We start from the raw sequence: 7,717 nt of genomic DNA, 5'->3' as shown, positions 1-7,717 counted from the left end.
GAATCCACACAAGTGTGTTTTCTGTATAGAAACGGGTCGATTACTGGGGTTTGTTGTTTCGAAAGCTGGCATTCGCGTTGATCCCTCGAAGGTCGAAGCTATTGTCAAATTGCCTCCTCCTTCGAGTCTTCGCCAACTCCAAAGTTTGCAAGGGAAAGAAAACTTTTTACGACGATTCATTCCTAACTATGCCAAGGTTACAAAGGGTTTTACTCGGTTGTTGAAACAGAATACTCCATTCTATTGGGATGAGATAGCTCAGAAATATTTTGATGCACTAAAACATGCGTTGACCCATGCACCGTTATTGCATCCTCCCAACTACAACCAGGATTACTTCTTGTATCTCGTCGCCTCTCATTCCACCATTGGAATGGTCTTAGTTCAGGAAGATGAATTTGGTACTGAAAATGTGATATATTACCTTAGTCGAACTTTAAATCCAACTGAGCTAAAATACTCACATGTGGAGAAATTGGCATTGGCAGCTGTTCAAGCTGTCCAACGTTTTCGTCACTACATTTTACTACGTAAAACTACAGTAATTTCTGATTGCAACCCTATGATCTACATTTTGACCAAGAAATTGCTCGGGGGCAAGTACTCTAAATGGATTGTTATCCTGAAGAAGTTTGACTTGGAATTTGAAAAATCTAAGTCTAAGAAATATTTAGTTTTTGCGGAGTTAATGTGTGACTTCCCGCGTGCTGACACGGAAACTGTGGCAGAGGAGCCCATTGCAGACGAATGCTTGTTTCTAATCAGAACTTTAGATCCATGGTATGGGGATATCATCGTTTATCTCCAGACCCAATCCTTTCGGCTAGAAATTTCAAGGTCAGAACGTCAGAAAATACGATTCCAGTCCCAACAATTCAGGATTATTGGAGATACTCTTTATCGCCATGGGGCGGACTCTGTTTTTTGACGTTGTTTAACTCACGAGGAAGCTAAAAGGGTTCTAAATGACTGTCACTCTGGAGCGTGTGGCGGTCATATGTCTAGGTATGCCACAGCCCAAAAGATATTGCGCGCTGGCTACTTCTGGCCGTCTTTGTTTAAATATTGTATTAACGCAGTCCGAAAATGCCACAACTGCCAAATTTTTTATCGAAAGATGCGCGCTCCACCTGCTCCTCTCCACCCTATAATTTTCGTTGGTCCTTTTTCCAAATGGGGTATCGATTTTATTACATGTAACCCTCACTCGTCCGGGGGGCATGCGTATATCATCCTTGCGGTAGATTATTTTACCAAGTGGGCCGAGGCGATGCCTACATTTGAGGCAGACGGAAAAACAGCTAAAATTTTCGTGTTCAATCATATAATTGCTAGGTTTGGTGTCCCACAAGCGATTATCACTGATCATGGGCGTCATTTTCAAAACGTTATGATGACCGAACTTACAGGCCAGCTTGGTTTGCGTCACAATAGTTCAACTCCTTATTATCCACAAGCTAATGGTCTGGTTGAATCCATCAACAAAGTTTTAGTCATCATGATCCGACGAATCATTGGGATTCATTAGTCTAATTGGCATAACATGCTATTTTCAGCGCTTTGGGCGTATCGAACCTCAGTAAAAACATCAACAGTGTTCACTCATTTCCAACTAGTTTATGGTCTGGAAGTTGTGTTACCCATTGAATGCGAAATCTCGTCATTTCAAATGGCCATCGAGTTACTTCCAGCCACTTCCGAAGAGGAAAAATGTTTGTTATACTTGGCTCAATTAGATGAGAATCGACGTGATGCTGCATTGGTGATCGAGACTCACGCAAAACGTATGAAAGCTCAGTATGATCGAAATGTGACCCCTCGAAATTTTTCGGAAGGAGATCTAGTCTTAGTTTACGATCAAGCTAATGATAAATTAGGTGCTGGAAAATTCGTTCCTATGTGGCATGGTCCCTATGTTGTCAAGCGAAAGCTAGCAAAAGGGGCCTATGAATTGGTAGACTTTGACGGGGACTCTTTGGGTAAACCTAGAAATGATCTTTATCTGAAGAGGTATTATGCTTAAAGAATGGGTATGGAGATTTTTAGTTAGGATAGTTTTTCTTTCTAGCTGGTGTGTTTTAGTTTAAAAAGTGTGCTTAGCTTAGAGAGTGTTTTTCGTCATTATTCCTGCTTATCTTGGTTTTACTCTTGATATTGTAGATGTCGATGCCTCTCCAAACATACATTGGTTTCGCTGATGGTGCTTGTCGTAATACACGGAACATTTCTTCCGCAGCTTGGGTTATCTATTCGCCCTCTGACGAGTTGGTATCTATGCATGGGGTAAGCCTCGGTCAAACAACGAACAACATTGCCGAGTATAGTGCAGTGATTGAGTTATTATCTGAATCTATTTCATTTGGGATTCGGAGTTTGATAGTGAGGTTAGATTCTGAACTCGTCGTATTACAGCTTAATAGAGTGTATGCCATTAGAAATCCAGTGTTATTGAGATTATTTTTGAGAGTTTGTCTCTTGGAACGTGAATTTGATTATATTGAATATCAGCATATTCCAAGATCTTTAAATACATTAGCAGATGCAATTACTTCTCGAATGTTAAGTAGACATTTGCAATAATCATACATGTAAATTTAAAACCATTCCATAACATGATTTACAAGATAAGCCGGTAATAGTGATATATATATAGGAGTGTGTCAAAAAATACATCGTCCTCGATCATAGGTTGAAAAACACCTTATGATCGGCAAAAATGATAAGTACAAAAAGCAAAAAATGTCATATGTGCCCACAATAGGCGTTCATCCTATCACTGGTGATGATCTCGATAAGAAACCACTGCACGGGCCACCTTGCAAAGGAACCTCCTAAAAGGTCCTGGGACCCCAATCACATAGCGCTGAAGTCGACGAGGAATGTCATCTATGCTGGTCTCCGGAATATCTCCTGTCAAGCGCTCTAGATGACTCTCCAACTCGGCCAAAACCTCTGTTGATTCGTCCTGTGGGGCTGGCGTGGTTGCAACTGGTTGTTTCCTCTTGTAAGGCCGAAGAGAGGCTGGTCGCTGTGGACCCACATCTGCATTTGAAACTTTTACTATCAGTTTTGAGCGATAAAATAAAATAAAAAAATTAAAATAAGAAAATGTTGAAAATGATTTTACCTGAGTCATCCCATTGCTCTCCTGGTGGAAGAGCCATGTCTGGGTCACCACGAAAATCTACCCCAGCGTAAGGGAAGTCCTGAATAGAAAAAACCTGGTTTTCCAACCATTGGAAATACTTAGGTTTGAATCGAATAACCTCTGTCCCCTCGTCCGGATGACGGGCCATAACTGCGACCCATCGCATCAGTTTGGGCTCTCGAGGAAGCCCAGCTCCAACAGTAAGGTGCTGCGGGATCAACATGGGAACCCTCTCCAAACCAAAGCTCACAACCAAAGCTCCATAACCAGAGGTCTTCAGTTGTCCGTTCTTGGCTCTGGTCAGTTGGCCTTTCACATTGGCCAACACAGCATCGCACCAGTTGAAGATGGTGCCTCGAAAGCAGTCAACTACCATCCCGCAAAATCTAGTGACAGTAAACGCAATCACCATGAGTTCAGGAAGGGATATGCTTTTAATTTCTATCCCTTTGTCTCCAGCCTGGCTGTTGCAGAACTCTAGCCGGAGGCTATCGACAGACTGGCCACCTGGCCTAGTCCCGAATAGAGTCAAGTCTTCGCCTCTCTTAGGCAAACCAGTCAAGAAATATATGTCTGCCGGCTCGATTTCGAGCTGGTGGCCACCAATGAAGAAGCACTAGTCCTGTATGCTCCATCTGTCAACCAGCCACTGTAAGAAATCCACCTGGGCCCTCATGCCAGGTATGGCCCAGAATTTGTACAAGCCGCATGCCTTCAAAGCATCAATCGAAGGTTGGTGATTTAACGCAGCTAGATCCATGTCCTCATGCTCTCGTTCACACCAATCTAGCATGATGTACCCTTTGCATCCAATAAAAAGACAAATTAGAATGCTAGAAATTAATTTGTTTGGATCAAATTTGAGAATTTTTGGGTTAAAAACACTTGTTGCGGGGACCGCACCCTCTGGGTTAGAGACAGTGCGTGGGTCCGCACCTTGCCTACATGGAAGGTGCGGACCCCTGACTTTTTCCCCATTGAGAAAAAGTCAGGGTCTGCGAGCTGCCAGTGTTACACCTGCGGGCCCCCGCGCATGGGTTTTAAGCCTAAAAACCCTCCAAAAAATGAAATAAAAGCCTAAAACAAAAAATGAAACGGTTAAAAATGAAGAGTAGGATGATGTGGATTACCTGGAGAAGACGGCGTTCGATTCCGACAGTTGGATTTTCTGCAATCTTCACGAGAAGTTTTCTGAACAAAAGCACTATTTTCTCACCCAAATCTCAAACGGTAAAAATGAATTGACGAAAGCCCTTTTTATAAGTTTTTTGAGTAAATAAATTGCAAATTTGTTTATGTTTCACTTTGGAAAGGTAATTTTTGCAGCATTTTTATCCATTTCAAACAGGTATGAGTAATGTTTGCATTTTTGTTCAGGATAACGGATTATTTAGGCGAAATCTATCATTTTCGACAGAAAAACGTTTAGAGTCACCTTTAAGCTCTTTTCTGACTCCTAAAACATGAAAAGATCACCGAGTTTTTCTTTTTAAACTCATTAAAATGGAACTAAAAAGACGGTCCTCTTACAGCTCTTTTCTGACCGTAAAAACATGAAAAGATTGCCGGATTTTTGTCGTTTCAAATTCGATATTGGTTATAAAACGGCATGTCGTTGATCGCTTTTTTACTTTTTCGGATTAGGGGCACTAATCACGAAAAGTACTCCTTGGTCGTAAAGATCAAGCGGTTCTCTCAAGTATTATTTTATACTTTTTCGAGCTTGGGAGACACAAATTTACGAAAAAGGTCAACCCTGGAGTCTTCTTAAGTTTTTTCAGACTCTCTAAAATTGAAAAACGCTGAGTTTCTCCTATACTGGACTCGTTAAAATTTCACAGTAAAGGACCTGTTCAATTACAAACATGAACGAACCACTCCTTCTTAGGGTTTGAATTTAAACTAAGTTGGACTCATCCGAAGGATGAGCTTATAATCAAGCAATTGTTATCCTCCTCAAGCTTGTCAAAAATAAAGAGGTACTTGCCAGAAATGATGGGGGAAAAGAGAGAAAAATGAGCCTGTTTGTCATACTTTGTAACCACTCTTGAACACGACACTTTTATTCACCTGGGTTGGGAAATCCTTTGCCTAACAGTTGATCAAACCACATTGAAAGTCTTCATCCGATTTCTGGGTATTAACTTTGGGTCAATTGTCACCAAACCATCTGTTGTGTCGTTATGTGTTCAAGAGGTCATTGCCAATAAGGCATTCATCTGCAAAATATCTGTCATCCATCTTGACCATTCCTGAGTCAGTCCTTGCAACTAAATTTCTTCAACTTGATCTATGATTTCGTGTTGTGGGCTTGCCTACGACGGATCGCTTTCTATCGACTTTAGCTCATTATCTAGAAAGATGATCTAGAAATCGTCAGTACCTTGGGATCTACATGCCTCAATGGCAGGTTTCTCACCTTTGACGACAGGTTGCATCATTGACCTTCGATCAAAGGATTCCGTGACATGTTCGACATCAACACATTTATTCACATCTCATGGATTGTACTGGGTACTTTGAGAGCCATTGACATCACTGGTGGTTTCTCTCACACTTGTTAACAGTTTACATCATTGACTGGTAATCAAGTGGTTTCTACCATGTTCGACTTCAACACATTCATTCGCATGGATAGAATCGTACTGTTTCGGGAAGTAGAATGAAGACCCTGGATCTAGTTTCCACAATCCAGGCTGTGAGGAATTTTGTATTCATTATATAATGGACTATTCATAAACAGATGGCTGTGTCCATACTATGTGAGTCTATACTTCTGATGTCTTACAAGATCATTCTTGTATCAGAGCAGTAGTTAGTTTTCTAAGTCAGTTTTGATCTGAGTATGGGAATGCCTACCTCAGCGATGATATGATATCATATATATATATATCTTGCATTGAATGTTTTTACAGGTTCTAACCGAGCTCTCCATAAGATGATCCTCGAAATGATAAAGTACTTCACTCTTCCTAAATGATAAATGAAATACTCATCTACTACAGACTTCGCACTTTAGGGGGCAATCTGTTACACAAAAATATCATCACCATGATTATTTGCAGTCAGTATGGGTCTATCACCACTTGTACTGTCCTCCTAAGCAAGTCTCAGACCTCAGCTCTTCAAGTCAAGCTTTGAAATGAGAGAAAGACATTGAAAATCAACAAAGCTTTGGTTCCGCACTTTCTCTCACTGTTGCCTACAGTCCCGCACCTCCTGTTTACAAAAACTGCAGACTTGCCCGCTCTGTCCCTAAAGGTGTGGGTGCGGACCCCTGTGAAAGTCAAAAAGGCGCAAGTTTATTCTAAAAAACTCACTTTGGGTTAATTCTAGATGATTCTAGAAGGAATTTTGACGTGGATTGGCTGCTCTTAGGTGGTTCATGCATCCCAAAAGAGAAGGCGCTAATCCCTTGATGAGAGGAGCTATCCCTTTGAAGGAGGGCTTTATCCCTTTGAAGGAGGACCTAGTAACTTCCCTCCATTGCACTATAAATTAAGGCATTGGGCTGGTTGCTAGGGAGGTTAGAAGCTGAACATTTTTTAGGGTAAATGCTGGTGGAATTAAGACTTCCTAGTTAAGCTTGAGAGGAGAGATCACATACCTTTTTGGCTTCATTGGGAAGAGAGTGAAACTTGTAAAAGTAGAGGAGACTTCTTGCTGGACCCTGGGAGGAGATTGTACAGCATCAAGGCACAGGTTGTAAAGTTCTTCTTTGATTTGAATTAATACAATCAGATTCATTTTTCTCAACAAATTGTCTTATGTCATTTGTTTCATGAACTCCTTGACTTTCATGTTAAATATGTTTTATGATATTGGCTTTTCAGGTGCTATGTAATTTGTTTGCTTGTTTGTGTTTGCATATTCGCGACAAGGGATCTCATTTGGATCAAAGGAGCAAGGCTTCCACAAACTTGCGTTGGACCCAAGGTAGGCCTAAAACACTTGTTTGCCTTTGTTTATAAATGCATATTTAGAGAAAGATAGTTTGTGATTGGCTTGCTTGTCACTAGGTCTTCTTTAGATTCTAGGAAGGTCTATCTTGTCCGCAAGATCGACCCATTCCGTGTGACAGGGCCCATTACAGGTAGACCCAAATTTTTTGGGAACCCAATTCATCTAGGGTTTTTAACTTACGATGTTGTGGCTTATTGATTACTTATGTGTATAGGGTCCCTGAAGAGTGTGGGACATATTCGTTGTTGTTTCCCTAGACCAAAGTTATGAGGGAATTGTTCAACTATGTGTGTTAATATTGATGATTATTGACCTAGACAAAGGTTTTGACTAGTCGTCAGCATTGAGTTTCATTCAGCCCATATTAGGGTCTCGACCAGTCATGTTGAGTCAACTGCTTATGTTAGGTCAGCTAGTCATGAAAAGTTGACCTGTTGGGTCATTTTAGCTAATCTTGTGTAATTAGGCTAAGTCTACTCATTAGGTCATTTTGATTGATCCTATCTAGTTGTGCTAAGTCGACTATTTGTGGTAAGTTGATTAATGTTGGTAAGTTGATTATTTGTGGTAAGTTGGTTGGTTGTGTTTTCTCAACTAGTTTGGTTA

This window comes from Pinus tabuliformis, chromosome J (assembly GCF_031772625.1).
Source record: "Pinus tabuliformis cultivar Carrire ecotype Pingquan chromosome J, CPIR1, whole genome shotgun sequence".
NCBI lineage: Eukaryota > Viridiplantae > Streptophyta > Pinopsida > Pinales > Pinaceae > Pinus > Pinus tabuliformis.
The sequence above is the reverse complement of the archived record's forward strand: the minus strand, read 5'-3'. Positions refer to the sequence as shown.